This window comes from Bombina bombina, chromosome 2, assembly GCF_027579735.1.
Source record: "Bombina bombina isolate aBomBom1 chromosome 2, aBomBom1.pri, whole genome shotgun sequence".
NCBI lineage: Eukaryota > Metazoa > Chordata > Amphibia > Anura > Bombinatoridae > Bombina > Bombina bombina.
Window position 1 is genome coordinate 176842971 of NC_069500.1, and position 27048 is coordinate 176870018.

Genomic DNA, 27048 nt, shown 5'->3' on the forward strand with positions numbered 1-27048 from the left:
TCCCAGAAAATGCAACAGATAATACTACACCAATTAATAATCCTGCTAATGAGACCTTAAACATTCATAATCTGGTCTCCAATATCTCTGAAGCATTGACTCCCAAATTTGATTCTTTAAGGTCTGAAATAAAACAGGATATTGCCCAATTGTCTCAGGAAATTAGGCAATTCTCTAATAGAATACAAGAAGCAGAGCAGAGGATCTCAGATCTTGAGGATCTTACTAATACACATAGTTCCAGTTTAGAGGAAACAAGTACCAAGATGCAAAAACTGCAAATAAAATTGGGGATCTTGAGAATAGATCCCGCAGAAATAATATTAGAATTATAGGTGTACCTGAGGGTAAAGATTTCGAAGATCTTACTTTGTTTATTACTAAAACTCTAGCCCAACTATTGGAAATGCCCAACACTCAGATAATAATAGAAAGAGCCCATAGGCTAGGCCCACCCCGACAGATAATACAATAAAGAACAGACCCAGACCAGTAATTGCTCGCTTCTTGAATTATCTTGATAAAATTAATATGCTTCAACAATTCAAAAAGAAACAACCAATCAATATAGGAGGTGCTAAAATACTTCTATTTCAAGATTTTTCAGCTGAGACAGCTGTAAGAAGAAGAGAACTGGCACCAATATGTACAAAATTAATACAAAAAGGTTTCAAAGCGATACTGCTGTACCCATCCAAACTTAAAATAATAATTAGAGACAAAGTGTATCTCTATGAAAATGCGTGAGATGCCGAAAAGTTTCTCTCTGAAATAGATCTTACAGTGTAAACTGGTTGCAGGCAACTGTAAATAAATAAATCATAAAACAATTGGTCCACTTAGGTCCTTACAGTCAAGCAATGGATTTTCTTAAAATAAGACAGGTTCCAAAAAAGGAATATCATTGGGCCAAGAAATTAGCAGGGAAGGTCTCCCTGCTGATTTGTGAATTGAGATATAGTTGTTTTTCTGTTTGTTTGTTTTTTTTTTGTTTTTTTTCCTTCTCTCTCCTTCTGTCTCCTTCTTTTCCTCCCTTCCTCCCCTCTGCTCTCTTCCTCGGTTTTCAGGTATTCTTGAATAGATGGCCAAGAGACCAGATAATTTTAAATTAGTATCATGGAATATAGGCGGCATCTCAACTCCTATTAAAAGGAAGGCAATTATCTCGCACCTGAGAAAAATGCAGGCAGACCTTGCATTTCTGCAAGAAACACACTTAAATATAGAAGAAATTAAAAAAATGAAAAGTTCCTGGGTAAAAGAAGTTGTAGCTTCTCCTAGTCTTGGGAGAAAAAGGGGGGTAGCCATCTTGATTGGAAAGAGACTAGAATTTGAAATAATTCATTCCGAAAGGGACCCAGAGGAGAGATATGTAATGTTGAAAATTAAAATTCAAAATCAGTTATTCACCCTCTGCAATTTATATGCACCTAATGTCTTAGATTATGAATTCTGGGATATGCTACAGTCTAAAATATTAATCTACTCAGAGGGCTCTTTGGTGTTAGGAGGCGATTTCAACATGGCCCCACAGTCTCCCCTGGACAGATTACGGCAGGTTAACAAACAAATAAAACAAAAGAGAGATAATCTCGAAACAAAACTGTTTAAGAATTTAACTCAGAACTTAGCAGTGAAGGATGTCTGGAGGATTCAAAATCCTGACACACGAGATTATACTTGTCTATCTAGGGCCCATAAGACTTTATCCAGAATAGATCTTTTTCTAATAGATGATCGCCTATGCACAATAAAAACTTTTGCAGGAATAACACCCATACTTCTCTCTGATCATTCTCCTATTTTTCTAGAAGTACAACTTAATCGTTTTATAAATTCCTCTGCAAGGTTTACTTTTCCGTACAATCTGGCTAATGACTCTAAATTTAAAAAACATCTAACCGACAGGTTTAAAGAATATATTCAATTCAATTTTGAGTTTGCAGATCGTTCGGAAATCTTCTGGGGAGCTGCCAAAGCAGTCCTCAGAGGGGAAATAACGGCATATGCTGCCATGATAACAAAGAAATTGAAGAAGAGAGAAGGAGAGGCTACAAACTCTGTTGTTAATGCCTATAATCGTTACCTCTTGCAGAAAACACCTTTCTACTGGGCCAAATATATTAAAGCCAAAAGCGAAAGGGACGCCCTGGCACTTCTTCTGGAAACACAGAGGGAAATGAGGTTCCAGGCCAGGCTATACCGCTTTGTAAATAAATCAGGCAAATTACTAGCCAAAATAGTCAAGGGAGATAACAAGCCGCCTCTGATTGAAAAAAAATTTCACTCAGACAAGTCACTCACTAAACCTGAAGATATCCTAGATGCATTTACAAAGTATTATGAGGATCTCTACTCAGCAAAAATTGCTGATGAGGCTCAGTCTGGGGACTTCTGAGTCAGATAAACTGTCCTACAATTACAACGGAAATTAATTCCATCTTGAATAGTCCGATTTCTGATGAGGAAGTCAGTAAAACGATCTCTGATCTATCTATGAACAAAGCAGCAGGCCCAGACGGTATTCCCAATGAGGTATACAAGATCTTATCTAAAGATATAACTCCCTACTTAAGCTTCCGCTACAATGAATTTTTCATTGACGGCAAAACTATACCAATTGATTTCTCGGCGTCTTTTACAACATTACTTCTTAAAGGAGGCAAGGACCCTGATCTCAAGGATTCTTACCGCCCCATAGCTCTCCTAAACTCGGATTACAAAATCCTTGCCTCAATTCTAGCACGGAGGCTCCAAGGCGGTCTTCCTTATATTATTCATAATGATCAAGCCGGGTTCATATACTCTCGAAACTCAGCATCTAAAATTCGTGAAGTTTTGTTAATGACAGAATTTTTTCAGACCCGAGATGGGGAGACGGGGGACATCACGGATCTCGCAATAGTCTCAATTGACGCAGCAAAAGCCTTCGACTCAGTCTATTTTAGCCATCTGTTTAACTCGTTAATCAAGTTTGGGTTCAAGGATAATTTTCTTAATTTTATAAAGAACCTATATACAGGCCCCCACACCAGACTGATAGTTAATAATTCTTTATCTCCAGATATTGTGATTGAAAGGGGAACGCGCCAGGGTTGTCCCTTGTCTCCCCTTCTTTTTGATATTGCCATAGAATCTTTAGCAATAAAAATTAGGCAAAGTATTGAGGGCATCAGAATAGGCAAACATGAAATGAAAGCCGCACTATATGCTGATGATGTACTTCTTTATATCTCAAATACAAAGGCAAACATACCCAAACTGCTAAATATCATCGAACAATTTGGCTGGTTTTCTGGCTATATTGTTAATACCTCCAAATCCGAATTGTTCTGGCTTAGAAAAAGCAAGGATTCAATAAGAAACAGTCCGTTCAAAGTGGTTACTGATTCATTTAAATATCTAGGAATTGTAATCCCGGTAAGATTCTCAGATCTATATAAACTCAACATAACACCAATTTTAACAATAATATGCGAGAGATTGAAAAATTGGCAAAATCTACCAATTTCACTATCGGGAAGAATAGCTCTATATAAAATGATTCTCCTTCCAAAATTGTTATATATTTTACAAAACATCCCAATAATACTGTTTGGAAAAGATATTCGAGCACTTAATAGGGCAGTTGGAAACTTTTTATGGCAAGGGAAGAAGCCAAGAATTTCTTTAACAAAACTAACTCTGGCAAAAAAGTATGGGGGCTTAGCCCTACCAGACATTAGACAATACAATTTGGCGTTTCTCGCACGTACTGTGACAGACTGGGTCTATTCCAAAAATTATGTGACAAATATGTCACTAGAAGCTAATATTTGTTATCCATTTCTTCCAGTCGCCCTGGTGCATTGTGAACCCAAATCACTACCTTTAGAGATTAAAAAGCTAAAGACTATCTTGAATCCTATAAAAGCCTGGTGGAAGATTGGGGCTGTATTGAAAATTAACTGTAGTCTCTCTCAACACCTACCAATAAAAGGGAACCCAAATTTTCCACCTGGCCTAGAATTGGCCACATTCGACAAGTGGTCCCATGTTGGGCTAGGAAAAGTTCATCAAATTTTTAAAAAGGAATCAAACACTCTAAAAACATTTGAAGAATTTAAAAATGAATTTAACTTATCACACAAGGAGTTTTTTTGCATATCTCCAGCTTAGACATTATTGCTCTGAACTAGTCAAGGCCACTGACTGGTCCTGGAATCTAGGTAAACTGGATAACTGGCTGACAATGATCAAGGTCGGACGTATGTCAATCAATCCCTGTTATTCACTTCTTAACACTAACAAGGGAATACCCTTACTAGAACAAATGGCGGTAGACTGGACCAGGTTAATTTCTTCTGATTTGATAGACTCAAAAAGCATACAAAAGTCAATTAAAAGGATAAACTTGGCTACTCTCTCGGCTACCTGGAGAGAAGCACATGTTAAAACACTACACAGAACATATTTTACTCCAGCCTTAGGGTATAAAATACATAATCCAGACTTCAATAAGTGCCCAAAATGTTCTCTTGAGGCAGCAGACTTGGTGCATAGGATTTGGGAGTGTCCTAAAATTCGTCAATTTTGGTATAAAATAGAATTCTGGCTCAACAAAAATCTGGTCGCTGCTCCCCTGGCTCTCACATTGACACAGATTATATTTTGTATACAACAAGTAGGAGCACAACAGCCCCAGGAAAAACTAATTATTGTCACAATTTTAGAAGCCAGATACTTAATCTTCAAGTACTGGAAAAATCATAAGACCCCCTCAATTGTGGAAGTTAGAAATTGTTTGAAGAAACAATCCATGATTGAGCAGAGAGACACAAACATTGACAATGAAGAAGATATTAAAAGATTCTTTTCAAAATGGTCAGCTTTTATTAAGGGATACTCGATCAATGAAATAGAAACGATGATATTCCCGTTTAGAAATTCAGAATTGGTGCTGCTCAATCTTTGGTAGATGGTTAGAGGGAGGGGGGGAGTAAAGGGGGGAATTTTTTTTTTTTTCTTCTCTCCTCTTCTTCTTCTTCCTTCTTAGTGCTTTTGTTCTTTTTCTCTTGTTCTTTTTACTCTATTTCTTTTTTTCCCCTCTCTTTTTCTTTCTTCTTAAACTTATTTAAATTAAAAAAAAAAAAGAAGTTTTTGCACCTAGTATATAAATCAACTCATGCAACTCTAACACTGCATAGGGGTAGTTCAAATATATGAATGTCTTTCTACTATACAAATATGTCAAATTGCTTTTCGTTTCTATGTGTTATAACAGACATAATTTTCCTTTACTACCAATGCAAGTGTTTTTTCTTTTTTTTTTCCTTTCTTCTTATTTTCTTTTTTTTTTAGACGTATGGAAATGTATATCAAATGTTGCATGTTGTATGTAACCTTATTAAAAAATTATCCAAAAAAAAATAAAAAAAATTGTATGTTCTACCTAAATCATGAAATAAATGTTTTGGGTTTCATGTTCCTTGAAAGTTTAATTTTGACTTTATTCTCCCTTTAAAATATATTTCTCTAAACCTGCCCTGGTTTCAGTTAAAATGGAGATAGTTTTATCTTTATTTAGTATAGACGCCTACTTATAGGATCATGCATCTCTTATTGAAAGGAAATATACAAATACAAAGGAATGATTTTACCTCTTTAGCTGCCAGTAACAAGTGATTTTACCCCCTTGTCTGCACCTCATTATTTTCTGCTCCATACTGTAGTGCATATAGGCATGGGGATTTTTTGTTGTTGGTATAAGCACTTGTTAATTTACAATATTTAGTTCTTAAAAAAAATATTTAAGTAAAAAATGGTCTCTTTATATGGCAATTAAAAACATGGTGGGGGAGGGGCATATAAGTTGGGAGGGGCACATGAGATGGGAGGGGCAATAGGGTGGAGGAGGGGCAGAGGAGGTAGGTAGGTGGTACAAAGAGGGGGTGGGGGGCCCTACCACACTTTTGCCCAGGGGCCCTGGTTGGTCTCAGTCCGCCCCTGATGGGGTTATTTCCACTATGGCTAAGCATACTACTATTTCTTTGGAAGAAAGTACTTCTTTTAAGGACCTGTTGGACAGGAAATTAGAGTCCTTTAATAGAAGGGCCTTTTTATTCATAGGCTATATACATAGACCAGCCATTTCTATAACTGATGTGGCTGCTGATTCACCTTTCTGGTTATCCAGTCTTTCAGAACAGTGTTCTGGTGACCGTGTCAGTGAAAATCTTTTGAGTTTACTTAATAATGCTAGTTCTTTTATTTGTAATGATGTATTTGATATCATGAAGATTAATATCAAAAGTATGTCTTTGCTAGTCCTTGCTAGGAGGGCCCTATGACTTAAATCATGATCTGCTGACATGGTGTCAAAATCCAGATTATAGTCTCTTTATTTTCAGGGAAATTTGTTCTGATTTAGATTATATAATATCTACTGTTACTGGAGGTAAAGGGGCTTTTCTTCCTCAGGACAAAATGTCTAAAGGGAAATCTAAAGCTTCTAATAGTTTTCGTTCCTTTTGTCAGAATAAGGAACAAAAGGTTGACTCCTCTGTTCAGAAGCAAGGCACCTATGGCACAATCTGGAGGCCTAGTGCTAACTGGAATAAAGCAGGCTAAGAAATCTACCCTACAACCAAATGTAATAAAGACAAGGAGAGAGGCGCCACATGTGTGAATCAGTATCTCACAAGTTAATATGATGTGACAAACACAGGGTACTCACAAGGTGTCAACAGCAAACCAGCTAGCTGGGACAGGACAGGGTGCTGGAATTACAGGCTTGGATGACCCCTGATAGCTGGCTGGGTGCAGGGGCAGCTTGGATCCCAGAATGACGATCAGAAAGGTACAGGAGAGGCTAAATCAAACCTCCCAAGGGATTCTGGTAGGTGACAGGTTAAAGTATGTACAAAGCACAAAAAGCTATTGATAAAACTTCTCAAATTTAATATAATAAAAACAAATTAAAAACAGCTCATGCTCAATATGTACATACAGTAGGTATGCAACGCATTTCACGGCTAGCACCGTTTCATCAGGCATAATTACATAATATGTGTTTGACCTTTATATAGGGCTACGCTACCTAAGGCAAAATGAACTCACCCCTCCCCCCTACAATTATTGTAAACACCAATCAGAATACCCTTTGTCTCATTAGTAGTTAATTGTCACACCTGTGTATTGAGGATTGTGCCTAATTAAAACAACAACAACATCATGTTAAAAATTAGATTTAAGCACACTGATGCCACAGGATATAATAAAGAATGACAGTTTTTCTATACTGACTAAATGCGATCATAAACACACCAACCCAATATTAGAATGACTGGTATTGTTATTATTTAAAATAGATAAGTATCAATAGTGGCACCTTAGTTCTTACCTCTATTTTGAATGTTAAACAATTTCCAGTATGATACGGAACCTTGAAACTGGGCATGGAACATATTTGTGAACTGTTTGCAAACAACGCTAATCCCCAGACCTGATTGGGTCAGTAGTATAATAGCCACTACCAATCACCTTACGACTTTGAGCCAATCCCCTACTGCGTCGCCCATGTGATTTCGGAGTTTTACACAGCCAAAGTATGCTATTAGATGTATTGGCCTCTGATGTATAGGCACATGGGCCAATCAGAATCCGGATTTTTTGTCGAGCCTAATATAACAACTGTATACAAAACACGGTAATCAAGGTGATTGCCCAGCTAAAGTTGGCTGATACTAATATATCGTGATCCCAAATAAGTGGATATATATTGACTCCAATTGTCACTATTCAAAGAATAATTGGTGTCTAATTCAGTAAATAAAATTAACGAAGTGAAGGGGACCAAAATAAAAAAAATAGGAAATACGGAGCCAATAACAGTGTATGGTAATGTATATAAAATTTAAATTAGAAGATAAATATCAGAGAGTCTGGGGGTGAATACAATTAAATAGTGAATCCTAAATGCAAACATATATGTGATAGTAGATAGTGGAAGAGTCAATGAAAATATTATAAAATCTAAATCACCAGATGATAAAATACATCTAATTGTTTAGTAGTGAGAAAATCTAAAGAAGAAGGGAATATAAAAATATATGTACAACATGGGAACGCACGCACGCATACAAATGTGTGAACGTATAAATAAACATGTACACACACATGCAAACACGTACATACACACCCACCCACACATGCATAAGCATACACAAATACCTGTGTGTGTATATGGGTATATAACATTTGTGTCAATAATCTCCCCTAAATATAGTATTGGGGATAGTTAATGTTATATAAAGAGTGACCATTGTCTAAAACTATAATAATTGCTAGCAAATATGGGATACTAAAAAGTGTAAGTACAAATAAATGTTGTACTAAACTCAAGATAATAAGCTAATCTATGAAAAAACGTGACTACTGATGTTAAAGAGATAATCTATAATGGAACTAATAATACTGTGAACAATAAAAAATAAATAAATATTGTACTAAACGTAAATGTAAAATAAGTGAATCTTATGATAAGACGTGGCTACTAGTGTTACAAAAATGGTCTATAATGGAACTAATAAATGCAATCAATCAAAAATTATATAGAAAATGATATATTATGTGGTGCCACAGGGGGTAGAATTCCACTAAGCCCAAAAATGAGGTCAGGTGATTATTGATACCATAATATATGAATGTGGACAGACATCTGGAACCAGTACTACCTAGTCAATGATAACATGGGCTGGCATGAAGATCTACAATCAAAACCTTTTTCATTAACATAGGGAATCCCTAGTTTAAGTAAATCCTGCTGAATCTATAACCTCGTTGAGACAAAACGGGAACAATGTATTAAATTTATAAATCCAGAAAGTTTCTCTCTGTCTGAGTCTGGTAAATCTATTAAAAAGATGACTGGGAGGGATACTCTCGAGTGGGGTGATCGTTAAGTTACAAGTTCCTGGTGTATGTTCTTAACAGATGTGTCTAAGTACACTATGTTTGAGAGATTTGGCCTTAATGTTTCTAAGGTGCTCACTCCATCGTACCCTAACCTTCCTACAGGTTCTTCCAACATATTGAAGGCCACATTCACACATTAGAATGTAGACTACATATGGAGTTTCACAAGATAATCTGTTCGCAATGGGATACTGTATTCCAGTGGTATTCGATGTAATGTTGGTTTTACCATGTGTGATGTATCTACACATGTAGCACCGTTTCTTACCACATCTAAAGTTCCCTTTCCTTAAAGAACCTGCTAAGTTATTGTCAGCATGTCTCCTGTTTACATTTCCAACTTTATTTTTGTTCTTACTTGACATCACCACTTTACTGGGTGCTAATCTCTGTTTGAGGGTTGGTGCTCGCCTATAGACTAATTTTGGTTCTGCAGGTAGTGTCTTTCTTAGAATGGGGTCTCTCTTTAGTATAGACCAGTGTTTTTTAAGGACTTTACTGACTGCTTTATGGTTAGAGTTAAATTGTGTTATAAATAATGGTTGCCCATTCTGTATACTCTCAATATTGTTGTTATTTTTATTTGGAGAGTCACTCAAAAGTATTTTCCTATCCAACATTCTAGCCCTATCACAGCTGTTCTTAATCAGGTCTGAAGGATAACCTTTTTCTAAAAATCGAGATGTAAGGGTGATCGACTGTTCGTCAAATGTTTCAATGGTGTTTTTTTTTTACCCTACAACCAAAACTGCATGAAGGTGCGGCCCCAATCCAGGGATTCTGGTAAGGTGACAGGTTAAAGGGACACAATTTTTCTTCGTTCTCTTGCTATCTTTATTTAAAAAGTAGGAATGTGATGCATAGGAGCCGACCCATTTTTGGTTGAGAACCTGGGTTATGCTTGCTTATTGGTGGGTAAATGTAAGCCTACAATAAGCAAGCACTATCCATGGTGCAGAACCTAAACTGGTCTGGCTGCTAAGATTTACATTCCTGCTTTTAAAATAAAGATAGCAAGAGAACGAAACAAAATTGATAATAGGAGTAAATTATAAAGTTTCTTAAAATGTCATACTCTATCTGAATCATGAAAGAAAAAAAAAATGGGTTCAGTGTCCCTTTAAGCCTCTTTTAGGAGGCTTGGATTCAATCTGTTCCAGATCCCTGGGTTTGGAATATTGTTTCTCAGGGTTGTCGAATAGGATTCAGAACAAGACCTCCCAGAGTAAGTTTTTTCTTGTCCAATGTTCCAAGGAATCATTTGAAAGCTCAAGCCATTTTCCAGTCTGTGTCAGATCTGGAAACTATGGGAATTATTGTACCAGTTCCTTTGCAGGAACAGGGGATGAGATTCTATTCAAATCTTTTCATTGTTCCAAAGAAGGAAGGTACTTTCAGACCAGTCTTGTACAGATTACAACTTTCAAGATGGAAACTATTCGGACTATCTGAGGCAGTCTTTGGTAGGAAGGTTCTACAAACAGTTGTCTCAGTTTAAGTTTTTGCCTGTTTGATTTATTTTAAGTGCATTTAAAAAAATAAATATTATATCTTTTCTTTTAAAGGGATACTGAACCCAAATTTTTTCTTTCGTGATTCAGATAGAGCATGCAATTTTAAGCAACTTTCTAATTTACTCCTATTATCAAATTTTCTTCGTTCTCTTGCTATCTTTATTTGAAAAAGAAAGTCCAGAACCCTGGACAACACTTGTTTATTGGTGGATGAATTTATTCACCAATCAGCAAGAACAACCCAGGTTGTTCATCAAAAATGGAAAAAGAGAAATGAAGAACATTTGATAATAGGAGTAAATTAGAAAGTTGCTTAAAATTGCATGGTCTATCTGAATCACAAAAGAACACAATTGGGTTCAGTGTCCCTTTCGGTTATTACTCATGGACTCCATGGCTTGGGTATTAGTTACCAAGAGTAACCTGTATGAAAGAAAACATAATTTGTGCTTACCTGATACATGAGTACATGAGACCCCACCCTATGTTTTCTAAGGTTAATTTCCTTTTTGAGCACGTCTTTTTTCCCCTGCTCCTTCTTATGGCTCTTATTCCTTTTGTTACCTCATTATGCTTGGCTATACGTTAGACTGAGGTATGTGTGGGGCAGGAGAACTTGGAAATTAGATAATAGAAGTAAATTGGACATTTGTTTAAAATGGACTGCTCTATCTGAATCATGAAAGAAAAAATTGGGGTCTCATGTCCCTTTAAATACATAGAAAAACCCTTGAAAAATGTTTTCTGACGAAGAATGTGGAGATAGAATGTACCACCTTGTTTTTAGTCCTCAGAGACAATGCATTTTCACATTGATCCAGAAGAGGTTTTCTGTCCTTTAGGACATGTTTTATATAACTTGTGCAGATGTGTAATTGGTTTGCATAAAATGCGTACAGAAACAGAAGCACTCTACCAGTAACGAACAACAGCTCAGTAGTTTGTTCTATGTCCAGTTACCACCTAGGAGCAGCCTCTTTTAGCCCAATTGTTTTTCACAGAAGAGAACTTTCCCAAAGTATATCAGTCTGACCACACATAGTAAAGTCAGTGCAGCACCGAAAGGTCAGTAAAGCCCCGAAAGACCAGGAAATCCACCTCTGAACAAGGAACATGACAACTTCAGATGATTGTTTTGGCTCGCAGGTGGTAACTCACCATAAAACAAGCTACTGAGATGTTGTTCATTCCTGGTAGAGCCTCGAGATGTTTTGCTAAGGGTTATGGGAAACCAGACATATACTCCTTGCCTAATGTGCTTAGAGGAATATGGCTGCATGTCACTGACGAGGCCCAAAGTAGGCTGAAACAATTGTCTGGAGTTGCCATGTGGACTGACCTTACTAGGCGGGATCAGCCTGATGTAATTCAGGAAATTTCTCCTCTGTGAAAAGCACAAATGCTCCTATGTGGTAACTCACCATAGAACAAACTACTGAGCTGTTGATCGTTCCTGGTAGAGAGCTTCTCTTTCTGTATGCATTGGTTTACAGAGAATACTTCAGAGCTCTAACTGAGTGCAGCCATCTATACAGGCAGCAACCCATCCCCCAAGAGATTGGTTCTTAAATTAAACACTATGACACTGTAATATAAAATGTTTAATTGTATCTAATAAAAAAATAAAAAATAAATACAGGTAGCCCTCAGTTTACGCCGGGGTTAGGTTCCAAAAGGAATGGTTGTAAATCGAAACCGTTGTAAATTGAAACCCAGTTTATAATGTAAGTCAATGGGAAGTGAGGGAGATAGGTTCCAGGCCCCTCTCAAAATTGTCATAAGTAACACCTAATACATTATTTTTAAAGCTTTGAAATGAAGACTTTAAATGGTAAACAGCATTATAAACCTAATAAAATAATCACACAACACAGACTTCACTTGCATTTTTCTGCAAACAGTTCTTTCTATGCATTCCAATCTGGACTGATTTATAGACAGGAAGATCTTGTTCCTTTGAAATCTGCTCGATAGCTCAGGTCTGGTTCAACTGATTAATTTCAGCTTGCTTGACTTTGCTGCAACACAAGCAGACAGCTCCACCTACTGGCTATTTTAATAAATGCACTGCTTCTCAATGCTTTTCAATAGCAGTCACATAACTGGGAAAAAAAGGTTGTTATTCTGAAACAGTGTAAATTGAACCGTTGTAAAACGAGGGCTACCTGTAGTATACATTCATTATGTATTTTCCTGTAATTTAATTCTGAAAATTGTGGGCATTCTAACTCCTGTTAAAAGTGAAGTTTTGGGGAACTTCCGGGCCATGTTTGGTTGCAATAATGTGTACTGCTTCTGCATTTAATCACAAGTGTGGCATTTACTTCTTAGACCCACAGATACTGTGTTAGCAGCTATTCCTGCACAGTTTGAGCTATCATCCATGCTGGCACCTTCAGTATTCTAAAGCATTTATTGTGAGGCTGTGACTTCTGCCTCTACCCCCCACCTCAAGCAAGATACCTCATTGCTGTATTGAAGTACAAAGTGTGTGCTGCGTCGCTTGTTTTCTACCACTTTAAGCAACTATCCACAGGTTCTAGTTACTTGACATTTTTAGTGGATATGGAGTGGGCAGAAGAACAATTCTTCAATTAAACTTGATATGGATGACTTGGCTATAGATAGTGATGTCATTTTGGAGGAGACTCCACTTGCACAGATCCTCCAGTGGAGTTATGCAGCATGTTGGTTGTTGTTTTTTTTGTTGAAGCAAAGGACAGTTATCATTCTGTGACTGCTTTCCATAATCATATTGTGACTTTCTTGAGGGAAGAGATGTCACTCTGGAGCTGGTTCCCCTCTGCTTATTTTTTTTGTCCCCCAGAATTTTTGGATATTGCACGATAGGCCCCTCTATGCAGAGCAGTTATTGACCCTAGTTCAGAGTTGTGCAACTTAGGGGTTAATAGTGCATTTTTCTACAATTTTTTTAAAATATTCTTCATACATTTTTATGTATGATGCATATTCTTTTAACTATTGTATATAAATGAATATGTATTTATTTCTTCTTGTGTTTTTTTAGCAAGAAATAATAAAAAGTCCACAAGTCAAATAACAAGCCAGGAGTCAAAACCAGAGCTGGTAGTCAGACGAGCTGAGTCAGGAGCCAAAGCGAATAGTCAGACGAGCCGGAATCAGGAACAAGGAAAACAGCAGAGTCAGGAACAAGCCAGGGATCAGGAACCAGGAAGGACGTCAGGCAGCCAGGTAATACACAGGAACTCTCACAAACAGGTCTGAGACAACGCAAAGGCAAAGCATACTGAACAGAGGCCCTTTAAATAATAAGTGATGACATCACAATTCTGAGACTGCATCCTGTCTCACATGGATGATGCACACCAGTCTGGCCATAAAAGGAAGTGCAGGGAATGAGCAGAATCCCCCACAATGCACCATAGTCAGGAAGAGAGGTGAGTAAAATGGCTGCCAGCAGCACATGGCAAACACAAAAGGGAGAAAACCCTGACAGTACCCTTCTCTCAATGACCCCTCCCCCACGGGAGGACAAAAGGCTTATTGGGGAAACGGTTATGGAAGGCACGGAGAAGGGCGGGAGCATGAACATCAGAGGAGGGAACCCAAGAGCGCTCCTCCGGACCGTAGCCCCTCCAGTGAACCAAATACTGTAGTCAATAATGCTGCTGACCTCATACTCCTCATGGTTGTCAACAAAGATAGGACGGGGACGAGGCAACACAGTAGTAAACCGATTACAAACCAATGGTTTTAAGAGGGAGACATGAAAAACATTGGAGATGCGCATAGCAGGAGGAAGGTCAAGAGCGTAGGCCACAAGATTAACCCGTCGGAGTATTCGAAAAGGACCAACATAACGGGAAGCCAATTTATTGGAAGGCACACAAAGGTTCAAGTTGCGGGAGGACAGCCAAACTCTCTCACCAACTTGGTAGGAAGGTGCGGGCAGACACCTACGATCAGCCTGGGACTTTTGGCGCTGCATAGAACGATGAAGGAAATCCTGAATCTGCACCCACGTGGAACGGAGTTGCCAGAGATGCTCCTCCAAAGCCGGAATACCCTGAGACATGAATGAATCGGGCAACAAGGATGGTTGAAACCCATAATTCGCCATGTACGGGGATAACTTGGAGGAAGCATTAATAGCACTATTACGAGCAAACTCTGCCCAAGGTAACAGTTCAGACCAATTATTGTGGTGATCTGAGACATAGCAATGGAGGAACTGTTCCAGAGCTTGATTAGACCGTTCCGCAGCCCCATTGGATTGAGGGTGATATGCCAAGGAGAAGGAAAGCTGGTATCCCCATTTGAGCACAAAAGGAACGCCAAAATCTGGAGACAAACTAGCTACCCCGGTCCGACACTATCTCCTTGGGTAATCCATGTAAACGGAAGACCTCCCGGGCAAAGATTGAAGCAAGGCCAGTAATTCCCTGTCGCCAATTTCATAATTGCACTCCGCTGGAGAAAATTTCTTAGAGAACAAACCACATGGATGCAAGGAACCGTCAGGCGTAGGACGTTGAGACAAGAGGGCACCTACTCCAGTCTCCTCAAGAACGAAAGGCAGGACAGGGTTAGGATGAGCCAGAACTGGAGCGGCAGCAAAGGCAGTCTTAAGACTATCAAAGGCCTTAATGGCAGTAGGTGACCAATGGAGTGGATCATTCTCTTTACGGGTCATGTCTGTGATAGGTTTGACCAAGGAAGAAAAGTTTTTAATAATCTTTCTATAGTAATTGGCGAACCCCAAAAAACGTTGAATAGACCGAAGACCAACTGGGCGAGGCCACTGCAGAACTGCAGATAACTTGTCAGGATCCATGGAGAACCCTGCAACAGAGATAACATAACCTAGGAAGGTTACTTGAGTCTGATGGAACTCACATTTCTCCAGTTTACAAAACAGGCCATTCTCACGTAGTCTCTGAAGAACCTGTGTAACATCAGAATGATGAGCCTCAAGTGTGGGTGAGTGTATGAGGATGTCGCCTAAGTACACCACAACACACTGTTGCAACATATCTCATAGGACATCATTAATAAATTCCTGAAAAACAGCAGGAGCATTGCATGATACTCATAATGCCCGCTCCTGGTGTTAAATGCTGTTTTCCATTCGTGACCCTCCTTAATCCTAACGAGATTGAAATCCTCTCAAATCAAGTTTAGTAAAGACCGTAGCTCCCTTGAGGTGGTCAAAGGGTAAGCATTCTTAATGGTAAGACGATTAAGACCCCTATAATCGATACATGGTCTTAACTCGCCACCCTTTTTCTTCACAAAGAAGAAGCCAGCCCCTGCAGGAGAGCAGGATTTGCGGATGATTCCCTGCGACAGAGCATCGGCAACATACTCCTCCATAGCACAATTCTCTGCAACAGACACAGGGTACACCCGGCCCCGAGGAGGAATGGCTCCGGGTTGCAGGTCTATGGCACAATCGTAAGACCGGTGAGGAGGCAACGTACTGGCACACACCTTGTCAAACACATCTAGGAACTCTCGGTACTCCTCTGGTAATTGAGATACGGAAGAAGTGCACAAGACTTTAACTGGTTTCCGAAGACAAAATTTTGGACCTGCGCCAGTCGAGACTGGGATTGTGCTTTTGGAGCCAGGGATAACCCAGAACAACCAGAAAATGCAGAGAGTTTATCACCTGGAACTGGAGGGTTTCAAAATGGAGAGCCCCAACAGCCATGGACAACGGAGCAGTTTCGTGAGTAACGAGTGTGGGCTGAAGGGACCTGCCATCAATGGCCTCAATAGCAAGCGGAACGGAACGAAGAAAAACAGAAATGGAGTGCTTTGATACAAAAGCACTGTCAATTAAATAGCCCGCAGCAACGGAGTCAACAAGAGCCTGATTGACTATGGAGGAGTCCACCCAGGAAAGGACAATCGTGACAAAGGGTTTCTCCTTAAGCGGTTCCGGGGACGAGGATTAACCACCCAAGGTCTGCCCCAGACAGGACCTTAGGTGTGAGCGTTTCCCGGCCGTGTAGGACAAGACTTCAAAAGGTGGCCCAGTAACCCACAATAGAGGCAGAGCCCCTCCCTCCTCCTAAAGGCCCTCTCCTCCACGGAGAGACGCGTGAATCCCAACTGCATTGGCTTAGCAGTACCTGGTGACTCGGGACCAGGAGGCATGGGAGGAGATGGAGGCATGGGTGGGAACGAACACGTAGGAGACAACGGAACAGGAGGCTTCAGCAAGCGCTGCTTGAAAGAGGGCCTCTCTATGAGTCTGATGTCAATTAGAATAAAAAAAGACACCAATGCCTCGAGATCCTCTGGTAAATCTCTGGCAGCAACTTCGTCTTTAATCACATCAAAGAGCCCATGAAAGAAGGCGGCAACAAGGGCTTCATTGTTCCAACCTACCTCTGCGGCAAGTGTACGGAACTCAATAGCATACTGAGCAACAGATCTTGTATCTTGCTGAATAGACATGAGTCGTTTAGCAGCAGAGGAGCGGGCCGGAACATCAAATACCCTTTGAAAGGAGGCCACAAATTCAGGGTAATTTGAAATCACAGGTTTATTAGTCTCCCACAAGGGATTAGCCCAGGCAAGAGCTGTGTCAGAGAGTAACGAGATGAGAAATCCCACCTTAGCTCTGTCAGAGGGAAACGCCTGAGGTAACATCTCAAAGTAAATGCCCACCTGGTTCAAAAACCCTCTGCACTGAATAGGATGGCCTCCATATCGCTGAGGTAGAGGTGCAGAACCGGACATGCTCCTGGTAGGCATAGGTGCAGCAGCGGTAACAGGAGCAGCCATAACTTGCGGGACACTTTGGTCCAAATGTGCAGTGCGAGACAGCAGGGTTTGCAGGGCTAGTGCAAATTGATCCAAGCGGTGATCCTGTTCATCCATCCTGGAAATGATGGCAGGTAAAGTTGGATTATTAGCACCATCAGGATTCATGGCCTTTGCGTAATGTCAGGGTGCCAGGAATCAGACTGAGACGAGAAGTGCAAAAATAATCACAACTTTATTCATAGCAAAAAATAATAAAAAGTCCACAAGTCAAATAACAATCCAGGAGTCAAAACCAGAGCTGGTAGTCAGACAAGCCGAGTCAGGAGCCAAAGCGAATAGTCAGACGAGCCGGAATCAAGAACAAGGAAAACAGCAGAGTCAGGAACAAGCCAGGGATCAGGAACCAGGAAGGACGTCAGGCAGCCAGGTAATACACAGGAATGCTCACAAACAGGTCTGAGACAACGCAAAGGCAAAGCATACTGAACAGAGGCCCTTTAAATAATAAGTGATGACATCACAATTCTGAGACTGCATCCTGTCTCACATGGATGATGCACACCAGTCTGGCCATAAAAGGAAGTGCAGGGAATGAGCAGCATCCCCCACAATGCACCATAGTCAGGAAGAGAGGTGAGTAAAATGGCAAACACAACAGGGAGAAAACCTTGACATTTATAACATAAATATCTATTTTAAAAATATATTTTTATTCACAATAATAAATGCATCAAGCAAGAAAATCTAAATTTTAATGTATATATCCAATACTTAAACTAATATGAATTATACATGATTATGCATTTTATTTCAAAGATTGTAGATATAATGTAGTCAGTCTTTGTAATAATATTCAATATTTAAACAGTCATGCATATATATTGCATTAATGGTTTAAGTATTGCATATACATTAAAATGTGTTTCTGTAACCTTGTTCTGTTTTTTAGGGATAACATAGATAATATATAATTATGTTATAGTAGTCAGTATCATTAAATTATATATTTACATAACAGGCATGCCGTTATGTATATCTATAATATTAATTATACTGTCTTTAATTAGAAATAATAAAACACAACAAGCAACATTAATCAATTTGCAAATATTTAAACATTATGCATTGTACATCCAATGCATCATTTAAATATTGAATATTTATGTGTAGGGCCTTATGTTTACAGTAAGTTTTAGGTTATGGCAGATTAGGGGTCAATATTTAAATAATATGCTTTGTCATATACAAAGCATATTGTTTAAATTATTGTATATATCTTTAAAGGGATTTAATGTTTGCTTAATATTATTTTAAACATAAATATATCATTTTCAAATATATATTTATGTTTAAAATAATAGCAAGCAACTATTAAATCCCTTTTAAGATATCTCCAATACTTTAAATAATCTACATTGTACATGACAATGCATATTTTGTCATGGAGATGAGGTAAAAGCCGGAGGATTTGCAAAACCTCCTTAGCCTATCCGGGCTCCTGGAACTCAGTACCGGACTGGAATTGAGCATCTCTGTGACACATTATTTAAACACTGATGATAACTTTAGCAACATAGCTATATAGTAATAATAAGGAGGTTTATTACTTATAGTATAGTTTATTATAGTTAGTTTTTTTTTTTACATTTAGCAGTTAGATAAGCGTTCTAGGGGGGTGTCGTTTATACATGATGAAAGTGTAGGTGGTATTAGTGTCTTAGCTGGGGGTTCTGGGGGGTGCAGGCCCACTTCAAATAGGGCCCCCCCCTCCACAGTAAAATGCTGATGAGCGGCAATGTTGTCAATGTGGGTGGTGATGTCACGCTTCCATTGACTTAGGGCTGCGATGCAGAGGAGGCAATCAAAGCAGTTTCCTGATGATGTTTTGAATATCGGGGCCACAGTATGAATGGATTCTAATCTATAAACAGCCATAAAAAAAACAAAAGGCAGGTAAGATAGGAAGCTACTGTCTCTAAGTCAATCTGATCTGCATCGTCTAAAAAAATATAAATTATAATTTCCCCATTGGAGTGGTAATAACTTGGCAACAAGAGAACTCCAATACAAGTTTTATGGGGGGGTAAAAGCCACCTGGATCCCACAGCAACGTCCATTCTATCAGCATTGCTTAATTCGAGCTGTGCCATTTAAAGTAAAAATCTTTAGCTGTTAATTTGCAACCACTGTGCTGTCTCAGGTCTCGATGTCGCTGTATAATGTCATACTGGTAGGAGGTATGACTAATCCACATAGTAAGGTATCCCATGGGATTTCCACCTCTTCTTAATAGATATGCAACCTCCAACAGTATGAGGTACTCTATTTGAAAAGCTTTGATACACATCTTACTTTTGTATGAAATGAGGAGCCTTTCATGTTTCAGCAAATGGGACTCAAGACTAGGCTCACTTGCCTCTTGCCGGGTCGCATTCTCCCACATTGGGTGCTCTTGTGTAATACACAAAGCCAGAGAATCTAGACAGATATTAGATACTATTATAGCCTCCTTTGGAGAGGTAGAAGAGAATGCCAACCTGATAACTGCAGAGAGCTTTGCAGTGTGATGATCAAGCAATTATGTCAGTACGAGAAGCAAGTCTCTGAGACTAGTTGCCATGATAGAATCTGTTCAAGTAAATTTCTTGAAGCGTTTGAACAGTGCCAAAGTATTGCAGATGTCCTATGAGCAGCGGTATCTGAAGTAGCTAATATAGGCAGCTCAATCTGGCTCCTATATCCAGAGATCCTGGGGAGTGAATGTAAAGGCCTTTGTCAGTCTTACTGTTCCGGTTCTTCAGGGCAAGATTTTCACTTATAATACTTAAAAATCAATTTGAGCAGCAAAGTCTGCAGTATTTGACACTATAGTGTAGAAGGATAGATTACCATAAGAGCAGGTGATGAGCAGCAAATTCATCTACTCACTCTCAAAACCTCTGTAGCCATCATGACCGCCACCTGTAAGTGTCCCCTCTGATAAACTTTTTAAGTGGTGCCCTTTACCTAAAGTATTTTATGATTCATTTCCCCAGCCTCCAAAAGTTAATGCAACTATCTAAAAATATGCTCTTTCATGTGGATGATTCAAGAGCTTTTAAGGAGTTAATGTATAAAAAGATGGATCAGAACCTTAAGACTTTATTTACAGCAGTGTGCCATCTTGGCAATGTATTCAATTATTAAAGCTACTGAATCCTGGTCAACTAGTTTAGCCTCTGCTATAACTGATTTGCCTTAATGCAAATCAATGGCTACAACCATTTTTGTCACAATGGCTCTTTGGCTACATCATTGAGAGGCGGATTCCAGTTCTAAGTCTAACATCATAGCAAAAGGATCTGGAGGTAAGAGTTCCTTTCTTCAACAGGCCCCAAAACATTGATGGAATCCTCCCCTTGCTTTTAGAAACATCTTTTTTTTTTTTTCAAAATTTAAATCTGCTACTCCAGGAGATAATTTTCATCCCCAGAGTTCTACGAGTGAGTCCCAGGAAAAGGGTTGAGGCCATGGAAGATCTGCTTCTTTTCAAGTTAAGAAACAATTTGACTGTCCATGTGTTATCTGTGGGAGGTCGTCTCTCACAATAAAGAGACAATTGAACAACAACTATTCTGGATGCTTGGGTTCTGGATATCTTTTTAAGAGGTTATCATTTAGAAATCAAGAGTTAGTTTGGAGTTTGAACTCCCGTTGGATCCAGCAAAACTAAGTGCTATCCATTTGTATGTCAACAAACTTTAGATGCAAAGAGTCATTCAGGAAGTTCCTAACAGTCAGCGGATTCAAGGTTTCTATTCCCCAATGTTTTTATTGACAAAAAGAGACAAGTCTTGGAGACCAGTGTTGGATCTTTGTGCCCTGAAAAAGTTCTTGGTGTGCAAGAGATTCAAGTCAGAGTCTCTGTTGTTCATTACCAATCTGATTCCTCCAAGAGCTTATCTTTGCTCAATATATCTGAAAGATGCTTATTTTTGAATCCCCATTGCAAAGGACCACAGATGGTTTCTGGGATTTTTGTTAACAACTTAGTATTTCAAGCTCTTCCATTTGGGATGTCTACAGCTCCACAATTTTTTGCAAATGTCCTTTTCCCTCTTATAGCATACCTAAGGCTACAAGTTATCTTCATTATATGTTAGCAGGACGATTTCCTCCTTATTGCAAGTTCCCTTCAAGAAGCCTGCACTCAGATATTTTGTTCTGCGGTTTCTTTAAGAGCATGGGTGGCTTTTGAATCTTCAAAAGTAATTTAAATCCATCAAAGAAAGTGGTGTTTCTAAGGGCTTAGTTTGATACTGCAGTAAGCATTACATCAATACCTCCACAGCTTATGCAGACACTAATAACAGCAAGTGTTGACTACTGGGACACATGGTCTCAGTGATTAACTTTGTAAAGCCATGGAGGATAGAGCCTTTTCAGTTGAATTTTCTTCAAAATTGTTTTACTTTTTTTCCTTCACCATGGTTTTTTACAGGGCTTGACTTCCAGACTGCTAAAGGTTCAGGTTTCAGTTATATCTGCAATCTCTGGAATTAAATTTGTGCAACAAATTTTCCAGGCATTGGCTCATATCCTACCTTTAACCAGAACAATTTAACAACTTGGGATTTGCCATTAGTTTGTAAGTTCTCATGGATGCTCCCTTAAAACTTTTATGTGATGTATCTCTTTGGTTTCTGACCTTGAAAACTGTTTTTTTTTTTTCTTTTTTTCTAGTGGCCATGACATTAGCACGAAGAGTCTCAGAGCTTCAAGCTTTGTCTTCTTGAGAACTGTATATTGCTTTTCACCAAAATAAGATAGCTCTTTGGAATGTTCCAGAGTTTCTCCCAAAAGTGGTTTCAAACTTTCACAGATCAGACTCCAGCAAAGTCTATGATTTCAAGCTGGATTGTTCAGACTATCTCCAGGGATTATAGAGAAAAAGCTGAACTAGTTCCTGATACGCTTAAGGCTCACTCATGGGCTGACGCTTCTCTGTCTGAAATATATCAAGCAGCAGTTTAAATCTCCTCATGCATCACATAATAAATTGGATGGATGGCAGTCTGCTGCAGCAAGGTTGGGTTTTAAAGAACTGTCTTCTATATTTACTTGAATACATTTGTACTTTTCAGATTTTCTGAGTCTCTTATTTCCTACCACTGTCTTTATTTTTACTGTTCTGTAATCATCTTACTGGTAAGTATTACCAGGGAGGGCCAAGATAACCAAAAATTATCAACCAAATATAGGAAATATAAAACTTACCAGGCTCTCTCCCCTATTCTCTTGTCCACAATCAGTATGGACACCACTAGGAGTAGGAGGGGTTGGAGGTTCAGGGAACATCTTATAGGGTTAAATGAGGGAGTGATCAGTTCTGTCCACACTGCTCAGAGAGGGGGGTTGTCACTGGTAAGTATTACTCAGGGATATTGGCCAAGATACAGAAATGTCCTATATTTGGTTGATAATTTTTAGTTTTTATTGCCACTTTCAGAAGATATTTAAAAAGGTCATCTTTTCTTTAAGTCTTTTAATTTATTGTCTTAATTATGTTTCTTTGGTGAAATGAATCTGTATTAGGCAAAAGTTTGTTCTTTAGTTATTTTTTTTTATTGCTTTTGCAATTGCTAGATTTTTACATATTGAAAATCTGAGGTCAATTTATGTTTCTATATATCTGTATACAGTATATTAGTGTTGTTTTGAAATAGCAGAGATGTGCCTATGTTTACAGCTGTATGCGATGATCCCTTTTTTGTTCTCTTTTTAACCTCAATAAAAAAGTGTAGTCTTCAAATTTAGCACACAGCCATTAGCTGCCCACGCTAGTGACCTTTTTATAATCGTCCCTTATTGGCTTTAGCAGAGAAGACAACTGTAGGTGAGAACTTAGGATCCAGTGATCATCAATCTGTTTGGTTTAGTATTCATGTGCAGGAACTGTCCACCCAGACTAAAACAAAAGTTTTAGACTTTAGGACGGCAGATTTTTCATTAATGGGAGAATACCTAAAAAACTATTCAAAGGGGAAAACTCTTATTACAGGGGTTCAAGAACAGTGGGAATTTGTGAAAGGTGCCATTTTAGATGCAACCGCACACTGTATTAGACATGTCTGTAAAAGTAAAAGAAAGCGGAAACCAATTTGGTTTTCCAAAGAAGTAGCACATGCTGTAAAGACAAAAAAGATAGCTTATAAAAATTACAGACACACACAAGCAGATGATGATATGAAAATATGGAGACTCCAACAAAAAAAGACTAAGCAGTTAATTAGGAAGGTTAAAGCTCATGCAGAAGAGAAGATAGCACAGTCAGTAAAACATGGGGATAAAACATTCTTTAGATATATCAGTGAAAGAAGAAAAAATAAGGTAGGAATAGTAAAATTGAAATCAGTTGATGGTAGAATAATAGAAGGAGATAAGCAGATTGCAGACTGTCTCAATGATTACTTCTGTTCTGTTTTCACAAAAGATTGTGAAGACACAATGCCTACATTAAGGGATGCTACGAAAAATCGAAACAAGCCTAACAGTAATCTTTTTACAGAGGATGAGGTTTTGTTAGCATTATCAAAAATAAATGTTAAAAAGGCAGTGGGTCCTGATAATATTCATCCAAGGGTTTTAAAAGAACTTCGATCAGTGCTAACTGTCCCATTAACTGATCTGTTTAATCAGTCACTATTAACAGGAGCTGTCCCAGATGATTGGAGAATAGCAAATGTAATACCGCTTCATAAAAAGGGCAGTAGAGAAGAATCTGGCAACTACAGGCCAGTTAGTTTAACTTCAGTAGTAGGGAAATTAATGGAAAGCCTCTTAAAAGAAAGAATTATGACTTACATAAAGACAAACAATTTAGAGGACCAAAATCAGCATGGTTTTACTTCAGGGAGATCATGTCAGACTAATCTAATTGACTTCTTTGATTATGTAACAAAAGTATTAGACAAGGGTGGAGCAGTTGATGTAGCATATATAGATTTCAGCAAAGCATTTGACACCGTCCCACACAATAAACTAATTCACAAACTATATCTCCTTGGTCTAGATTCAAAAATTGTGAACTGGGTGGAATGCTGGCTTAAGGACAGAAAACAAAGTGTCTTAGTAAATGGAGTTCATTCAGCAGAGGGGGCTGTTACTAGTGGTGTTCCTCAGGGGTCAGTTCTGGGGCCTGTTTTGTTTAACATATTTATCTGCGATATCAGCAAAGGGCTACAGGGGAAAGTATGTCTCTTTGCAGATGATACAAAAATTTGCAACAGAGTGGATGTTCCAGGGGGGGTAGACAAAATGAGAAGTGATATACAACAATTGGAGGATTGGACAAACGACTGGGATCTAAAGTTTAACACAGCAAAGTGTAAAATAATGCATTTAGGGAAGAGAAATCCAAATGTTAATTACAGACTCAATGACACTTTACTGACTGTTACAGATGAGGAACAGGACTTGGGAATTATTATTTCAGATGATTTAAAACGTAGTAAACAATGTAGTAATGCAGCGAGTAAGGCTAGCAGAATGCTTGGATGTATTGGTAGAGGTATTTGCAGCAGAAATAGTAAGGTTCTTATGCCACTTTATAGATCATTAGTTAGGCCTCATCTTGAGTATTGTGTGCAGTTCTGGAGGCCATATCTTCAGAAGGATATTAACAAACTTGAATCTGTGCAAAGGAGGGCTACCAAAATGGTACATGGTCTAAAAAATAAAACTTACCAGGATAGGCTCAATGACCTAAATATGTATAGCTTAGAGGAGAGAAGGGAAAGAGGTGATATGATAGCAACTTTCAAGTACATTAAAGGGTTTAGTAAAACTGAGACTGTGGGTATTTTACATAAAATGGAAAATTCAAGAACAAGGGGTCATGAGCTCAAGCTAAAGGGTAGTAGATTCAGGAGTAATTTTAGGAAGCACTTCTTTACAGAAAGAGTGATTGATTTATGGAATAAACTTCCTCAAGAGGTAGTAGCAACAAACACTGTGGGGGACTTTAAAAATGCATGGGACAAGCATAAGGCTATCCTACGAACTAGATAAGTTTATACTGTTAGGTAAGGTCGGGCAGACTTGCTGGGCCTATGGCTCTTATCTGCCGTCAATATCTATGTTTCTAGGTTACAACATCATGGCACTAAAACTTTACATAATATAATTAAATATATATCTGCAAATTATCTTCAGGCTTATTTTTGCTTTGAATAAATAATTCTATCCAGCACCTCTTTTTTTTATTTAATGAGCCATTATATAATGTTTTGAACAAGAACATAAAATACTACAGTCAAAATTTCAGTGAAATACAAAAACAACAAAAAAAGAGGAAGTCAGTCTGGTTGTCTTTACAATTTCCTTTCCGTGCACTTTCTCTTATTTGCCTCTCCTCTATTATGCTTGCTCTTTTAAGCTATTGCTGTAACTTTTTGCTCTACTGGCAGCAATGATATGGGTAACTTCACACACACATAAATATATATACAACATATATGTATGTATGTGTTTGTAATTGTTACTCTGTCATATAAGTATGTGTTGCTGCTAATATTGTGTAATTTAATTTATTTAGTTGCCAGTTTTTATGCAGTGACCCTGAACAATTGCATGGGCAGTGGGACATAGAGAGAGAGTATCAATTGGTCAGTATATGCTACGGCTGCAAGGTAGATAAATTGGTAAAAGATCGGTTGTTTTGTTACCCTATGTGGAATTTGTTAAAATGTCTCTATCTAGTAAGAGTGCTGATATTTGGGCATTTTTTTTTATTATAAAAAAATGGATCTATCACAATCCAGACATGTGAGACACAGCTACTTATAATCTAAAAAAAAGTATCAAAATAAATGTCTGATGGTGTGACTATTGTTTTGAAAATTCCTGATAGTTACAAATCAATGTCTGATTATTTGACTGGAATTTTTAAACTGATAGCTTGACATCAGAAGTGTGGTAAATATTGCAGTCACTCTTAAACTGGGGGTCAGGACCCCAAGGGGCCCCTCAAACATTTAGATTTGATAATGTACTGTTAATGTATGTGGGTTATGAGTGTGTATGTGTGCTTATGTATGGTGTGTGTGTAGGAAGGAATAATTATGAGTGATGGATATTACTATGTAGTGAAACCTTTTACTAGACTTATACAGGTGGCCCTCATTTTACAACGGTTCAATTTACACCGTTTCAGAATAACAACCTTTTTTTCCAGTCATGTGACTCCTATTGAAAAGCATTGAGAAGAAGTGCATTTATTAAAATAGCCAGTAGGTGGAGCTGTCCGCTTGTGTTGCAGCAAAGCCAAGCAAGCTGAAATTAATCAGTTTAACCAGACCTGAGCTATCGAGCAGATCTCAAAGGAACAGGATCTTCCTGTCTATAAATCAGTTCAGATTGGAATGCATAGAAAGAACTGTTTGCAGAAAAATGCAAGTGAAGTCTGTGTTGTGTGATTATTTTATTAGGTTTATAATGCTGTTTAGCAAATGTTTTTGTTCATTTAACTTAGTTTAATTATATATTCTGTGTTGTGTGATTATTTTATTAGGTTTATAATGTTGTTTAGCATTTAAAGTCTTAATTTCAAAGCTTTAAAAATAATGTATTAGGTGTTACTTATGACAATTTTGAGAGGGGCCTGGAACCTCTCATTCACTTCCCATTGATTTACATTATAAACTGGGTTTCAATTTACAATGGTTTCGATTTACAACCATTCCTTCTGGAACCTAATCCCGGCGTAAACTGAGAGCTACCTGTATTTCATAAACAATTACTAACCAAAGTTTCTTCCCTTGTGTGAATGGTAAAGAATGAG